This window comes from Pantherophis guttatus, chromosome 2 (genome assembly GCF_059756535.1).
Source record: "Pantherophis guttatus breed Tessera chromosome 2, ASM5975653v1, whole genome shotgun sequence".
Classification (NCBI taxonomy): Eukaryota; Metazoa; Chordata; class Lepidosauria; order Squamata; family Colubridae; genus Pantherophis; species Pantherophis guttatus.
Window position 1 is genome coordinate 55,479,794 of NC_142064.1, and position 17,959 is coordinate 55,497,752.

Consider the following 17,959-nt stretch of genomic DNA (forward strand, 5'->3'; position numbering starts at 1 on the left):
CGGGTGCTGTTACTTACATGCTTTTTACCCTCTGCGTATGCGCAGGTTTTGCGCATGCACAGAGGGTCTGCACACAGGGCGTGCAATTCCGAACCGGTAAGGAAGGTAAGTAGATTTCACCCCTGGGCATGAGTAATAGTAAGAAAGAAAACCTTTTTTTTTTTTTTTTTTTTGCTGCCTAGATAGTACTCTTAGAATTATTTTTTTCTAAAATTTAGTTAACAATGGCAAATTGATTTTTTGCTAACTTTCAATCAAGAATGTTAAACTTCTTTTGGTCTAATGCATCATTACAAGTTCTTAATCCTTACATTCAAATAAAAATCCATAGGGAGAAAATTACTGTAACATCACATGTGACATTAGTTATGTCAACAATCTTGCATATGTCCTTTTTTTTAAACAGAGGTAAAGATGTTCTATTTTATTAAATATACTTATAATATTACTTTAGATCAAAGATGCAAATAGTCCAACATTCTGCATTTCAGATGATCTAGTAAGCATATAAACAACAATGACAAGTATACACAGTGTTTTGTTCTGCAATTGGTAAACAAAAATATATATTTCTCACTGGGCTCCAAGTTTGAAACAATGATATTTTATTATTTTGGCAGACCGGCTAAAAGATTTGTATAAATCATCAATATGGTGAAAAATGCTGGTCTAGGAGTATATTTATGTTGATAGCTCAGTCATTGCAAACTCTTATATTTCTTGCAATTCAACTGCTAAGTAAACATGACACTTAAGGTTATGAAATTTAAATCCAGCTGAGCTAAAGAAGCTTCTCTTGTAGACAAAACACAATTTTTATTTTAAATAACAATGTAATTCTACCACAAACAAATGTCTACAAAATGTACAATATTATAATGGCATATTAGGTCAGCGATATTGTTTTCTCTTGTCAGCTATTCAGGACATTATAATAACTTTACCTGCACGCATCTTTCAAATGAATCTAGTAAAGTTACTTCTATTCGGTATCCTGCTATTTCTATATAAGAGTTATGAAGGGTTTCTGGTTAAATGCCACCCTTGTCTTATGAGTAGAATACCAGGAATCAATCTTTTAATGCAAGTAAAGTAAAAAATATGAACATAGTTTCAACAAAGGATTTAAAATGCAGACAATTATGCATAGAAAGGTAAACAAGACATGCCTGAAGTATACCTAATGCATGCTCAAAGACGCCATTAGAATATTGCACATTTCACATTAAAATATAATCATATACACACAGAGAGAGATCACTAATGGAGCTAAATTCTCTACTTTTTGCATTATTAATGTCCCTTTTAAAAGTTGTACTTTCTTTGGAATACTTTTGAAGAAATAATGTCTTCTTTACATGGTGTATAATAATATAGTGAACTTAGTGACTTCTTGCTATAATCTACCAGCTGAATCATTATAGCTCAGTCCTCAGAGAGAAAAAGTAACTACGTTTAATCATTAAATTTTTGGGGAATTGCTTCATAATTATTAGGGATATTAATAATGGAAGAGACAGACATTTGTTTCTGCTCAATTCTCTTGTCATTTATTTTTATTGTGACATTGGGAAGACATTTACCCAGTCTACAAAATACTTTTTGGAAATGAAATGTACTTAATTATTAATGGATTTTTCCCCCTCCAAAATCACAGAGTTGTATGGGAGCAAGTCACCAGATTAGGACTGGGAAAATAGAATGTAAAAGTTGCCGCGGGCCCTAATATCATAATGGCAGTCCACACTATAATGATCAGATATATTGATATTCTACAACAGTTTCTACCTTAAACCTCAAATCACTCTTCCAATTATTTATTACTTAACAAAAATGGTTTTCAAAGCCCAAAACAATTGCAACTTTCACAAATATTTTTTTACAAAAATAAACACAATTCATTCTTAATAGAATAATGAGCAAATTTTATAATATTGAATTGTGTAATATGCAAAAATGCTGTCTTTTTAATATTGTTACAAATGACAATTTAAAGTTCAAATACTATAGTGCAGAACTAATTATGAAGCCACAATTACGAACCCTTATGAACCTTTATTTAAAAATAATCAGCCTAATATTTGATAAACTTTATTTTGTAATTAGTGTTTTTTAATGGATTTTGGTTAGCGATTTTTTTCTTGACATCTTTCGCTGTCAGTGATGACTTTCAATTGGGAAGAATACATTGTCCTATGTAATGTGTTCATTTATTCATAAAATGCCACTAGTAGAGAAGAAGTAGGAAGAAAAACTAAAAGTCATCCTGAAGCAGCAGGAACAGATAACAAGTTGGCCCACCCCATTATTTTGTTACCTAGAGCTATATGTCAAATTATTCCAAGAAAACCAGAATATGGCATTGAAGTGCTCTTGCAGATAAAGTGTGAGAGAGATCTGCTTAATAATAAATCTTGAACAATGGCAGAATTCCTTTGAGTAATTTACACACAAAAATTCCTGCCAGTGAAATGTTATCTTTTCATAACAATGATCTGTTGGCCCAGCCAACAGTCAAGGAGCTTCTTAAAAATATTATCCTGAGCTGATACTTATTTGCCAGATATGTTTGTATGGTTTACTTTTAGAGGAAAAAAAATAGCACATATTTCAAAGGTTTTAGTGTGTGTTAGGAGAAGGGTTCTGTGTTTGTAGACAAAACAGCAGCACATTGATGTACATAATGTCTCTAATTGTATGTACTTTTGTAAATACATACAAATTAACTGTAAATGTGAGTGGAAAAATTGCAAAAGAATTCAATGTACTCATGTTTATATGTGTTCTATAAAATTATAGTGCAGTCATATTTTGCATGCTTGTCTCTGAATCTTAAAAAGGATATTGAAAGGTTAAAGCAATGGTTCTCAACCTTCCTAATGCCGCGACCCTTTAATACAGTTCCTCATGTTGTGGTGACCCCCAACCATAAAATTATTCCTAAAACCATTGAAAATATGTGTTTTCCGATGGTCTTAGGCGACCCCTGTGAAAGGGTCGTTCGACCCCCAAAGGGGTCCCGACCCACAGGTTGAGAACCACTGGGTTAAAGCAACTCCCCTATGAAGACTGCTTTCAATATTTTGGGCTTTTCAGCCCAAAACAACATTTAGCAAAGGAGAACATAGTAAAGTTATATTAAACTCTACACTTTCTGGGGGGAAAAGTAAGTGTCAATCTGCTGAAACACAATGGTGGAAGATTCAGGACAAATTGTAGTACAAATTAGTACTTTTGGGATGCAATAATAATTGCATCCCAACAAGTTACTATTGAGTTATTATTGAGTTTGTGTATTTCGTTAATTCACATATTATTATTAGCCATGCATTTCAAATTGCATTGTTTATTAGAAACCAGCATTGTGCAGAGACAACAAAACAGGACTTAGAAACCTCAAGGATTGTAAATGGCTCTTCCTCCCTCCCTCCCTCCCTCTCTCTCCCTGCAAAAATAAGAAAGAGGTAAAGAATGGAATGGAGTATTGAGAAAGGACAAGGCTGGCTGATTATATGAGACCACAGCATTGGATCCTCTAACACACAACACCCACATGCATACCTTGGTTTATAATTTACATCAAACCAAGACCCGGCCTTATATTTGTTAGGAGGGCTTAGAAGGCTCTGTAGTAAAGTGTTATTTAGGCTTGAGATGACCACCACCCACAACCTTAGAAAGGTTGGAGAGTGAATGTGAATTGTCCAGGACCATTGAGTCCAGTTATATCTTTTTGAGGAGTCTCCTTTGGTGCTGTGTCTCACAAACAAGTCACTGAGCTAACAGACTGGAGAACCCTCTCTACTTCCTTAAAAGTCACAGGATCAAGCTCGTCCCAAAAGTCAGGGTCCTGTCCTGTGCACAGCTGGAGAGTCCAACTCTGAGCAAATCCAAGTGATATTATCTACCAGATACTAAGAATGTTCCTTACACTGGAAATGGTCCTGGGGCTGATCACTCCCCAGCAGGGTTCAGGTCACATAAGTAGGGTTGCCATGCAGCCACCAGCAGATTCTGTAAAACAGAAAATCAAGTAAGGTTTCCACCCTTATTGCCCTGATGTAATTTCTAAAACAGATTCTTACTCACATTGAATTCAATTTACTCTTTAGTAACTCTTTCTCCAAGAGTGCTCTAGGCATCTTTTCCTGTTCTTCATTTCCCAGAAGACCCAAAACTCAAGAGGGAACAATCAAGAAGAGAACCTCTCTCTCTCCTGGCCCTCCTAGGTTTTGGTAGTGCAAGCAAGGTTGACTGCTTCATACATATCATAGATAAGGATATATTTATTACAAGTCAACCTAGCAAACAACAGCAACAACCAAAGCCTAAAGCCACCAAGAATCTCATAACTTAGCCCTGTAGGGAACTCCTGCAGATTGGACAATATATCACTGTTAAACAATGAACCCAATTTATCCAATAGCGGCCTGGCCTCAAGATGTCCCTTTACCTGGCATGGTCCTGATATTCCAGCCTGCCACCCGCATTCCCCCCTCCCCATCTCTCCCAGCTCTTATTCTCCTTCCCTGGCCAAGGCATCTATTTATCCCACCCAGTTCCTGGTTAACATAAATCAATGGTTCACTGAGAAGGCTTTGACCTCCCTTCACTTGTAGATGATACCATCTGCATAACTTGTAGGGAGATTTTATAAGTTCCCTGTTGAACAAAGCCTCTGTCCTTGTAGCATTGGTCAAATGGAGGATGTTATTTATTATGTCTGCCTCATTTACAATGAGATCAGCACCAAATTATTAATGGCAGATAAACTCAAAGGTTCCGACCTTGAAAAATTGAATTATAGCCTTGCAGATGTGTTTTTAATTATCAGCAACCAAGTTGCTACTTTTGTTCTGCTGTCATTTAAAGTTAGGGGAAAAAATACTTGACTTTTTAGTTGTAGCTTTGGCTTTCTTTTGTTGTAAGCTTTTTATATTTAATACTTCTATTACTCTATTTCATAACTGTTATATTGTTATTTTATTATATTTTATGGCATTCCTGTGTTATGACTTGTGGTTACAACAATAAACTTAATCACTTACTTATTCGTCTCACCCAGTTATACTTACCTGATATACATTCATACTTTTTTCTCACATTCACTTTGGGCCTTCAGGGAAACATAACAACTCTACTTCAGCCCAACTGTCTACAGTATTCGACAGGAATGGAAGACAGTTGCTATAACAAGTCACTTGTACTCCTCATCCCCACCCCCCACCCAATCTAATAATAGAGGAATAGATGAAGCTGCTTGGAAGGCTAAAGTATTCAGCTCCACACTGAGTACTTTAGCACACAATATAGAACCCATGGAGTGTAGGGAACTCCATGGGTTCTATATTAGGTACCAGCTATCTTTCAGGAGAAGAGCCATCTTGATTTGGTGCTTAAGGCACTAGGCTAGAAACCAGGAGATCATGAGTTCTAGTCCTGCTTGAAGCCCAAGTCCAGACACTCTCTCTTAGCCTTAGGAAGCAGGCAATGGCAAATCATTTCTCAAATCTTGCCAAAAAGAAAACAAACAAACAAATCCATGAGTTAATATTGACACAGGCAGGCAGGCAATTGTTAATGCTTGAAAGGCCCATGTAGGTCACCGAGTCCATTCTGGCTCAGCACCAGAGCCCATTTTAAGCATTATTTTTTAACCTTTTTTTTTTTTTTTTGGCAATCTAATCTTACACTTGAATATCTGAAAGAGGATTTTGTGTTGATTTTATTCCTTTTGAATTTTATATGGTTACTGCTGATTATTATATTCACCTTCATTGTTTTCTTTATTAATAAAATTGACATAAAATGGAGATAAATCTGAATTTTCTAGGTATCGACTCCACTGGCTGATTTTTTTAAAAAATTACATGCTTGTTTTCTCTTAAAATGCATAGGTGAATTTGCTTGATATAGAAAATATTCTGAGTGAGAAACAAGTGATAAAAATGCTTTTATTATATATGTCATTGTTTTGTTATGTGTTAGCTCATCAACTTTCTATTACAGAACATAATTTTTGTTTTAGCATACCTAGGTATTCTGTTTCTGCCAAAAGGAGATTATTTTCTATCCTTTATCAGTTTCAGAGTGGTCTTTGATATGATTCCTGTGAGCAACTGCAGAATATGCTAAAAGCTATGCATCACTTAGTAAATTCAGCTCAGTAAACAAATATTTCATGCAAATTCAGCACAGTGTAAGAAATCATCTATCACATTCTAGTAGCACTTGAGGGGGAGGCTATATTTTTCTTGTTTAATTTTGATCTTAACATTTCTTCAACTTGAATATCAAATATCTTGATTCCATCCACACATACCCCAAATTCTAAATACCAAAAGAAGAGTCTTAATAAAAATTAGAAGAACTAATTTTGATCCAATAGCTGATTAATTTCATTCCATTTTGAAGATATTTTTATTCTTCTTTCTGTTTCTATTTTTCTAATCAGCTATAAATTATCTTCAAATATATTATGAAATTGACCAGTCCTTCTCTTCATGGACTAAGTCCCTCCCAAATCTGTTATTCTGTTATTCTGACTAATATCTACATAATTATTTTTCTATCACTGGAAAAGGAATCAAATACACACATTTAGGACATACATTGTATTCAAAATTATAGTTGATTATAAATTATCACTATATGATTAAGAAAAGTATATAAAGAAGAATCAATACAAGCATCTTTTCATATCATAGGAAGCAGTGGTGGGTTGACCCCAGTTCGCACCGGTTCTATAGAGCCGGTAGTAAAACTGGCAGGAGGCCCCGCCCACTGACCCTGACGTCACGAAAACGCTTCTGTGCATACCCAGAAGAGCGTGCATGCGAGCAAGCGAAGCGAGCGTGCGCGCTCGGCCCCATTGTGAACCAGTAGTAAAGGTAAGTAAAACACACCCCTGTTAGGAAGTAAATAGTTTCATTCTCCATTGATCAGAAACGAACTCAAATAATATGTCTAAGTTCTGGATAACACAATCTAAAAAGTGATGCTTAAATATGGAATTTTTGAATACATAAATTAGCCACATGAATATCACATTTAATGGCAATATTACATAATCCTTGTTTTAAGCATGACAATGTATATCAATTTTAAAAACCTATTTATTTATTATTAGATTGCTATGCTGTACAGCTCACCAAGGTGACATACTTGTAGGGTAGTAGGGTAGTTAGAGAATAAAAATATATTCATAACCTAATATATAAATTTTCAGTATTGAACAACAAACTGCTGATTTGGGAAAGATTCAGTAAACATTTTTCTTAGTTTGGAAACTGTTAAATTTGTTTTAAAGCTTACACTCCAACTTTATTTTTTCCTCTCATTTCCTAATGGAAGTTTTGCCACCAGTTTTCAAAACTAGAATCAGATATACATTTGGCTACTGAAAATGGCCCTTCAAGCTTCCGTTGCCCACAGTTGCCTTGTACCGCAAATACAGTATTGAAAAGATAAATATCTCAGCAACCACTGGAAAGCATGCTATCCAATTACACTCTATGTTCCTTCCAAATAAAGGACAGTACACTAAAAGTTACTTTGGGGAAATAATTTGGACTAAGGCCATCATATAATAGACATAATTTTAATCTGTTTACCCATGAAAAGTTTAATTATGAGAAACTTATATTTAAAAAATCAGGTTTTGGGGTAAACTGTACCTCTTATTATTACTTTGATCAACTTAGCTCTGAGGAAGCTGCTTTTAAAACTTTTGCAAAAAATAAAATAAAATAAAATGAGTTTCATTTACCTCAGAATGCTTTTGGCAGTTTATTCAATTTAAACACTTGTTATTTGGTTTATTTGCTCCAGATGCAGTTGCTGTGTCTGAAACTCTAGAGTGGTTAGATGTTGGATGAATTAGGATGAATTAGATGTGCCTCTTAAAGTAGTAATCCTTCTTTATCCTTCAGATAGTTTGTGCTGACATCAACACCTTAGATCAATTACTCTGTTAAGGATGCATTTTTTCCTCAAATTAAATCTTTCTTACAGTTATAGACCAAGATATGGATTTCTTCTTTCTGGCTATCTTATTAATGTTTGGGTCTAGCTGATAAAAGTATTGAATAATGTGAATTTTTCAGATCTGAGGCTTTTCTAAAGGAAGGAATGAAAACTCTGGTGCTGATTGGAAGCAATGCATTGTCACTATATGTTATTTGCCCACATTTGGATTAGAGGTGTGTGTGTGTGTGTGTGTGTGTGTGTGTGTGTGTGTGTGTGTGTGTGTATACATGTTTTATATAAATATATGCAGTTTGTCAGCAGAAAAAAGGCCCAGAAACTTGTGAATGAGATTTCACAGAACCAGGGCTGTAGAACAACTTAGTTTACGTAGGTAAAACCTGGCTAGAAAGAATATGCATATATATATATATATATATATATATATATATATATATATATATATATATATATATATATATATATATATATATATAAATTTATATATATCAAATCAATATGCAAATCTTGGCATATTCAGGTCTTTTCCCATGTAAGATTGAGAGTATCTTGGCAACGTTTCAATGAGGTCCCACTTGTCATCTTCAGGCTGGTGTCTTTGGCTTCGTGCTTGTGCACTAACAAAGCCAGCACTCCACACCTCCCCACCAGTATTTATAGAGAGACGGCATCTCCAATCACGCTTTTCTCGCACAAGCACGAAGCCGAAGACACCAGCCTGAAGATGACGAGTGGGACCTCATCGAAACATCGTCAAGATACTTTCAATCTTACATGGGAAAAGACCTGAATACGCCAAGACTTGCATAACTGTACCCATGAAAATCTACAAAAACAAAAGTAAAGTGACTTTCAAGTACTTTGCTGAAGTTTTTGAAGTTGTTCTGTTTATATTATAATTTTCAGACCTATTTTCCTCCTTTTTACTCCTCCTCATTAGTTCTTAAAATTAGAACCATAGAAACTGTAACATTCCATCACATGAACCCAATTACATATTTGAGAAATAATCAGGTCCATACCAAGATCTGAATCTTGCCGAAAGGGATCTAAATAATCCACTCCTTCCTGTGCAACCATGTTGTCCACAAACTTACTCAAAAAGGACTGTCTAGAGAACAGTTGGAAACCACCCCTTTTCTCAAAGAGGAACTCACCAATTACAAGTCCCAACCACACATCTCTTCCCAGGATGGATCTAAATGGGCATGGATCTGAAAAAGGTGGCTGCAATAACCTTGTCCACTCGTAATTCTGCACCAAGTATATAATGAAAACTGACCAAGGAGAGATTCAACCTAGAAATGAGGAGGAACTTTCTGACAGTGAGAACAATCAACCAATGAAACAGCTTGACTTCGGAAGTTGTGGGAGCTTCATCACTTGAGACTTTCAAGAAAAGATTGGACTGCCATTTGTCAGAAATGGTATAGGGTCTCCTGCTTGAGCAGGGGGCGGGGTTGGACTAGATGACCTATAAGGTCCCTTCCAACTCTGTTAATCTGTTAAATCTGTTAAATATCAATCTGCCTCCAGATAACCAAGCCAAACTGTGCCTCATTTACTATATGACCTGTTCGCTAATCAGTGCCTACATGCTTTCAGTTGGCAATAGAAGGACCACACTAATGAATGATTATTTTTTAAAAACAAATCTCTATTTTTTCATGGCTATATCTGTTTTTAACATTTCCAAGCACTTGGCATACTGAGAGACTTTTTAAAAATCTCCAGTCAGTCTATTGCCAAATTGCTTCCATTTGTACATTATTCATATAAAGCAAAAGCTTTTAAATGTGTTTGACAAGACAACTTCTTAAGCAAAGTCATTAAGATAACAGACCTCTGCAGGGAAGGAAGTTACTCAGATTATATACCGAACCTCTTGTGCATATATCCTGCAAGGCTTCTACTCCTCCTTCCCTCCTCATTCTATTTTGGTCTCTCAAATTGCTGGCAGAAGAAGAAAAAGTAACAAATCACCACTTTGCCGCAAGTAATGGATGTTTCTGTCAGTGCACAAAAGCAAAACCCTTCTGCTTCCAGTTATAAAACACTGAAAATGGGAATAAAGCCCAAGGAAAGATTTTTGCATTTTACACTCAAAGATAATTTTAGAGGCCCTAGCGAAGGAAGGAAGGAAGGAAGGAAGGAAGGAAGGAAGGAAGGAAGGAAGGAAGGAAGGAAGGAAGGAAGGAAGGAAAGCTCTTAAAATATGTACAAGATCCAATGGCTTGTGATTGTCAGGATTCAACAACTAACAAATGATAAGATCTGTATTTATATTGCCATCAAATTATATATTTCTTTAACAATGTTATTCTTTTTTTGTACATTCATATGGAAGTATATGATACCTACCCAGAAATAAATATACTACACAGTGGTGGGTTTCAAATAATTTTACCACCAGTTCGCCGAAATGAGTGCGCGCACGGCTTCCACCACACGGTGAGCCTCAACCAAGCAGCCTTTGGGGGCCTGCTCACCTTCATCTCTGCTCTCCAGGGCAGCAGTTGATTCTCTCCCCACTCCTGGGAGAGCGTATTGTGCAATTTAGCAGCTGTGTGCCACCGCTTTCCTCTAAGTCCCATCTGGACAGTGCTGCAGCACAGAGAAGCAGCAGCCATGTTGAATGCTGTTTCTCTCAGCCACAGCGCTTTCCAGATGAGACTTAGAGGAAAGTGGAGGCTCACAGCTGCTAAACTGCACAAGAGACTCTCCCAGCAAGAGCAGCAGTGGAGAGAAACAGCTGCTGACCCAGAGAGCGAGTGACTAAGACATGGCAAAGGATGGAAGAAGCAGCTGCAAGATCTCCACTGCAGCGCTTTCTGGATGGGACTTCTTGCAGGTAAGAAGAACCATTCAGTCCATTCCCAAACTGCTTCGACCCTCCTGTCCCCCACAGCCCTTTGGCCTACTATGGCAGGCCACAGGTCAGAGGGGGCATAGTTTGAGGCCAGAGGGGGGCAGCATGCAGGCAGAGGCCTGAGGCTAGGCCAGAGTGGGGAATGGCACATTCCCTGACCCGGCCGAGGTTGGCAGAGGCTCCAGGGCAAGGCCGGAGCCGGGGAATAGCGCATCCCCGGGCCCCGACCCAAGGCAAAGTGTGAGTGGGTGGCATGTTTACCTTTGGTGAGCAGAGCAGGCAAGTTGTGGAGGTGAGGCATGAAGATTAGCTGGGCCATGTGGTAAAGGCAAGATATATAGGGCGGGGTGGAGCAGGATGGGCGGGGCCAGTCATTGGGGCAATTTGCTGGTTCTCCGAACTACTCAAAATTTCCACTACCAGTTTGCCCAAACCGGTCCAAACCGGCTGAATACCACCTCTGACACTACATCTGCACTCTGTATCTACATATTTATAGTCCAAGACATTTTCTGATGTCAACCAATGACAAGATATTTTGGTTTTAGTCATGAGAAGGTCTTTCCAAATGCACCACAAGTGCCTTTCCCCATCAGAATATAAAGTACTCAGACCACTTTCAATGTTTCAAAGAGTTATGTCTTCTCCTTCTTTGCCAGTGACCATTCTCTATTGCACTAAGCTAATTATAAGAGCACATCATTATCAAATATCAATATTGGGTTCTTGCTGTTCTCTGAGCTTGGTTTTATTCTTGAAGGAATTTCATTGCCAGATTGGATAATATCTTCAGTGCTCTGACATGTCAAAGTGAGATTTGTTGGGGATATGTATATAGCAAATTATCCTAGCGTTATGTGGGTTTGATCAGAAAGTGTTGGTTGGAGTACCTATAGACATTTGCTTTACCAGTTGCGTCCAATCTGATGGTCAAATGTATAAACAAATCAGGAGGGAACATTCATGTGACAACCCATCTCAAGTAGCAGAGATAGTGATGTAACAACTGCAAGAAGTAGTATTTCTATGTGTATAACCCAAAATATGAAATAATAATAACAATAACTGACTGACTGATGAACCATAATGATAATGTTGAGCCTTGCAGCACACTCGACAACGCTACCACGCGATGACAGCAGCAAGGAACATACATATGATATACATAGACAAGGGGTGATGGTGGCACTGGCTGCAGGCGGTCGTGTGCGGGGTGTGGGGTGGAGGTGTCGTGTGTGATGGGTGTAGGGCGGTTCATGAACGTTGCTGCAGAAAAATGCTCCAGATCACACTGAAGCCCGATACGCTGATGAGGGAGGGTGTGGTACTAATAACAAGGGCGTGGTATTAAGGAGGAAATGGAGGTAATGAACGGACGGGCTATTTAAACGTTCACCGTCAGGGATCCATAACGCTAATTTCATTCGTTTTTGCGAATCCCAGCATGTGTCTGGAAGCCAAAATAAATAAACCAGCATTTTGCAAAGAGCTGAACTGTGTTTGCTGAGTTTTGCTTGCGTCTTGCATGGAACTACTGAGAGGAAATCAGCGCTCACCCCCCCTTTTCTGGCTAGGGATGGCGGAGGGCGTGGATACAGCCGCTGCTTCACTGGCCCTGGAGGAGGAGGGGCCACCACCCGACACGGAAGAAATTCTCAGCCTTCAGTTCGGCCGAAGGAACGAGGACAAAGCCGCAGTCAGGGTGAGGAGACTAGAGAGTCTGGGCTGGCGAGGAGTGTGGCCAGCCAGGCAGGATCGGGGGAGTGGTGGCAAAGCCCCGCTTTGGCTCCTCCGGCTGCTCGCAAAGACCCAACATTGCCCCCATACAGCGAAAGGTTTTATCGATGGAGAGAGAGACGTTGGGTTGACGACGATGACGAGGAGTGGAGCTACTCAACAGGACTGGGCCAATCCACCATTGAAGTACTTTGGGAGTGCTTTGGAGAAGCCAGCTTTCGTGACTCCCAGTCCTGGCAACTGTGGTTGACGGGGACTGAAGCTACAACCGGCTGGCACCCATCCTCTACAGGACAAGAGACCCGGTTCCGGTTAGCCAGCCCCAAGTTGCGGGTGGGCCCTTCCCTAGGTGGTGGTTCCCGGCCGCATGCCACACACCACCCAACACCCCAACCTGTTGGATCGACAACTATGGGAACGCTACCTGGCCCGCTTTGCTCAGTTCCGGGACAGGTTGTCCGGTCCAGGGGCCCAAGTGTTTCAGGTCAAGCACGTCCAGGACCAGCGGGGCAGCCAGGGGTGTGGGGCTCCCAACCAGTATGGGGACCACCCCCCTTACAGACCACGTTTGATGGTAACCCCGATCGGGTGGCTCTCTTTCTAAGCCAGGTACTTAGCTATATCGACCTGTATGGTCGTTTGTATCCCACCCAATGGTCTATGGTGGTGGCCATTACAACAACTCTGACAGGGGAGGCTGCTGATTGGGTGGCGGATCTGCATAATGACCATGCCCGAGAGCTCACCGATGTTGGGCTATTCCTGGAGGGCTTCAGGGTGCGGTTCGAAGACGATACTCGAACCCAGGTGGCAGAAGGAGAGCTCGTAGCTTTGAAGCAACAGGGCCGCCTGGCAAAAGAATATGTGAAAGAATTCCGCCGGTTAGCAGGGAGAGTGCGGGGGTGGCCTGAATGCATGCTGGTTCACCAGTTTCATCTTGGACTGGACCGCGATTTGCGGCAGGCCTGTGTATATAGGGGGATGCCACCCCATCTGTCCGAATGGTGTAAAGCTGCTATTGACTTGGACGTTGGCTTAAGGGAATTCCAGTCAGAGGTGGTGTGAGCTCGAGTCCCAGCCGCCATCAACCTGAGAGGCCCGGTTTTGGTAGAGTGACAGGTAGGGGGGAGCCTGATTCTCGGGTAACCGATTCCATTCAGCACCCGTTGCAATGTTTCCGTTGTAACCAAACTGACCATAGGGCTCTAGAGTGCCCGCTGCCACCAGTGCAGCCGACTGGACCAAGCGCACCGACATCCAGTGGAAAACCTCGAGGCTGATCCACACCAGAAAAGACCAAAGGTTTAGTGCAGCTGGGACAAAGCCCTACTGGTGTTATGACTAAGGAGACGGGCCCTTCTATACATCCCGGGATAGTTCCTGTCATTCTAGCGGAGAGTGAGGAGGACGAGGAGAGTAACGATCCGATGGTAAGTGATCCCATTCGTCCCTTCCTTATCCCAATATCTTTGACCCCGTTACAGGGTAGTCCACGTGTACAGCACAAAGCTCTTATTGATTCTGGGTGCACAAGATGTTTGATGAGGCGATCTGTTGCTACTCGCCTAGGTATAAGGCTACAAATCCTGAAATCCCCAATAACATTTGAACAGATGGATGGGTCTACCCTAGGGGGAGCTCCAGCTACCCAGGTGACTGAATTAGTAAAACTGGAGATGGGGGATCATTGGGAGTGCATACGGTTCGTAGTGGTGGACACAATGATTGAACCTGTGATACTGGGCCTGGCCTGGTTGGACAAATGGACACCCACCATATGGAGGGAAGGGGGTTTCCGCAGACTGCGGTTACCAATAGGACCAGAGCCGGATTCTGTACGTGAGGTATCAGACCAGCAGGGGGTGTTGATGATAGGACTAGACCATAGGGTAAGTCCCGAGGGGGTCCCCACAGAATATGCGGATCTAGCACCGGTTTTCAATGAAAAAGAATGTGACACGTTACCGCCACACCGACCAACGGACTGTGCCATCGAATTGATACCCGGTGTGCAGTTACCGAAGCCACGTATGTATGCAATGACCCCGAGGGAGGTGGAGGAACTACGCAAATATATCGATAAGAATCTGGCTAGGGGGTTTATACAACCCAGTCGTTCGCGCATGGCCGCCCCAGTATTATTCCGGGAGAGAAAGGATGGGGGTCTTCATTTGTATGTCGATTATCGAAGATTGAATGCAGTTAGCGTAGAGCAGCTATACCCGCTACCGTTAATGAAAGACCTCTTAGCTGCATTGGCTACCGGGAAGTACTTTACAAAACTAGACTTGCGGGAAGCCTATTATAGGGTTCGTGTGAAGCAAGAGAATGAGTGGAAGACCACCTTCAACTGCCCATTGGGTAGTTTCAAATTCTGTGTTATGCCCTTTGGGTTGCAGGGCGCTCCCGCCGTCTTTATGCAACTAATTAATGAGGTGTTACACGATTATCTGTATCAAGGGGTTCTAGTGTATCTGGACGATATCCTCATATGTACGAAGACCATGCAGGAACACGTACAACTCATTCGTCAGGTATTGGAATGGTTGCTAAAAGCACACCTGTACGTTAAGGTATCTAAGTTCGAATTCCACTGCACTGAGTTAGACTACCTAGGCTATCGTATATCTAACAATGGCATAGCGATGGACCCGATGAAGGTGAAACCTGTATTGGAATAGCAGGCCCCGACAACCAGACGACAGTTACAAAGCTTCCTTGGGTTCGCCAATTTCTATCGTCAATTCATTCCAACATTCGCACACATTGCTCTACCATTGACAAACCTCCTACACACAAAAGGGGAGGGTCCTTTATGACCGGGCCGGCGTCTGGAGTGGACATTAGAGTGCCAGAGAGCATTCGAGACCTTGAAACGTTGTTTTGCTGAGGCACCGGTATTACAACATCCTGATCAAACAAAACCATTCATAGTCCAGGTAGATGCTAGTGACGTTGCAGTAGGGGCCGTGTTGTTACAAGCTGATAGTCAGGGACAATTACACCCGTGTGCATACACATCCAAGAAGTTTACTCCCACAGAGAGGGGCTGGGTTATTTGGGAGAAATAGCCCAGCTATTGTCAGGGTTATCAATCCAGTTACTGTAATACTGAAACTCCCAAGATGCTTTGGGTGCAATCCCAAAATAACTGGAGCACTACCTGAGCACTATCAACAATGACAAATTATCCAACAGTCAATTGCAAAAGGCAGCTTTACTCAGAATAGCTTACATCCTGTGACAATATCTCTAACACCGTAAAACGTCCACATATGCCTATCTCAGGTCCTCGGGAAGTACTCAATAGATGGACAAAATTACCAATTCCAGTCTGACTGACTGTGTGAAGAACTACTGAAATAATGGTAAAGTATTGTACAACACCGGGCAATACCTAAGAGCTTGGTAAGACAACTTGTCATATAAGGCTGTCATATAAGAACAGCCAATACACCTCACTTTCTCCATGTCAGAGGACTGAAGGTATTATAATGAAATGTCTGCAAGAAGAAAGCCAATCTCAGAGAAGACTAGAAACCCAACAGTGGCTTGATACCGATGTGACATTATATTTAGCATATGCAGAGCCTGGTAGTATGCAACATGGTGTTCATGTTGTAAAATTGTATCATTGTAGATAGAAGTCATGCAGCTTGGGTTCTTGTACCTTCACTTATTGTTTTCGTCATGTTATGAGACATTTTCAGCAACACTTGATTAAAACTGCCAATTTGTGGTTATAAAAGGGAATCTCTCGATACCACCAGGACTAATTATGTTGTCCTTGCCAGAGGGATAGTTGAATAATTGCATGCGATTACTTCACAGCTATAGTGCTTTTCATAGCAGTGGCAATGCAAAGAAGATTGATTCCCTTTAATTACTCATTCAAAAATACCCCCTTGAATCATTTCCCAAATGCAAAAGAACATGTTCGTACATCTTTCTTCCAAAAGGCACACCTGGATGCAATGTGTTCCCTGATGAGATAGCATTGTGGTCTCCTTGTGTCTAGCCTAGATAGGAAGATCTGTACTGTAATTGATTCTGGACCTTTTATTCTTTAAGCAAAGTTTTAAGCTCTCCATATAATCTCCACAAACACACTTAAAAGTTTATAAGAGAAAGCTCTTGTTTTAAAGGACTAAATTTGAAACAGCACTTCACTAAAATGGTCACACTTTGATCTGATTATTATGCTTGTAAAAACATTAAATTAATTTTACACGCTTTTGTGACATAAACTGAGAATGTTGTCCAGATTTTTAGTCTATCTTAACTGAATTTACAATTTAATACAAATTTCTGAGTGTATGAAAAGTGCCTCAGTTCCTATTTTATCCAAATATGATTATGGGTAGGACCATCCTGTAATCCAACTTTGATCAACATACGCTAGATCAGAAGCCACAGAAATGAGTTTTTCATATCTTAGCCCCTTTCATACTGCTTCTGATATCTATAGACTGAGGCCAAGAGCACCAAGTGACATTTCAATAAAAGCTAGTAGGGGGAAAAAACCCCAGAGAGTTCCCTGCCAAAAAACTAGTCAAAATTAGACTAAATTGGAAAACAAAATGGAGGTATCAGATTGCTTGGTAGTCCAACAATATTTGTAGAAGTACTGCAAAACTGGGAAGAAGAATATCTATATTTATATTTATTTATTTACAATGGATTTTAAAAAAATCCTTAGTACTATCTTGCCTTGTTCTTTCTTTTTAGGAACTCATGATGCAAAAGTAATTATCAAGATTCTAGGCTGCTGGCATGAAGAAACGAGTAGTGGACAATCTTGGAATCATGAAAGGGGCTGAATGAAGGAACCAAAACAGAAGCACTTTGAAGGGGAAGGAAAAAAAGAGAATAATGAAAGCAGAACTGGATCAAGACATTTTAGCTGTTTAAAAAAAGAGGGCCAGGAAAAAGTGGGAAGAAGGGCAGAGGAGGATGGATATACAACACCACATATTTATTCATTCTTTTTGTTGCAGGTATTTTGTTTACAGTGCATAATGTGTTTTTAAGTATCAGAGCAATTATAGAACAAAACTGAAATGATAAACTGACAAACCTATGTAAATCTTTACAATTTTGCAACAGTGTTGAATATTGTCAATGTCCTAAAATATTTAGGGGCATCAGGCTTCAGTGTATGATGCTAAAAAAGAAAAAAATGGACTCCTAGAGACTTTATGAACATTTCTATGTAGTTTTCTTGAGAACAATGTAGAAACTATTTGCTATTCTTTCTTTTGCATTTTTCTCTTAATTCTCAAGATACCCAACAATTCTGGGGTAATCTCTAGGCTTAGGTCAAGCCCTGCTTAGCTTTACAAGATCAGTCAAGACTAGCTAGGTCCA

The 17,959-nt window shown here is 40.1% G+C and overlaps 1 long non-coding RNA gene across 1 annotated transcript in view; it reads right to left on the minus strand.

The window, feature by feature from the left end:
• The window catches only part of LOC117661941 (uncharacterized), a 45,009-nt gene that overhangs the window by 12,458 nt on the left and 14,592 nt on the right, over nt 1-17,959 (minus strand). The window contains exon 3 of the long non-coding RNA XR_004590168.3: nt 3,932-4,014. This is a non-coding gene — a long non-coding RNA (uncharacterized LOC117661941). The remainder of the gene's footprint in view (nt 1-3,931; nt 4,015-17,959) is intronic.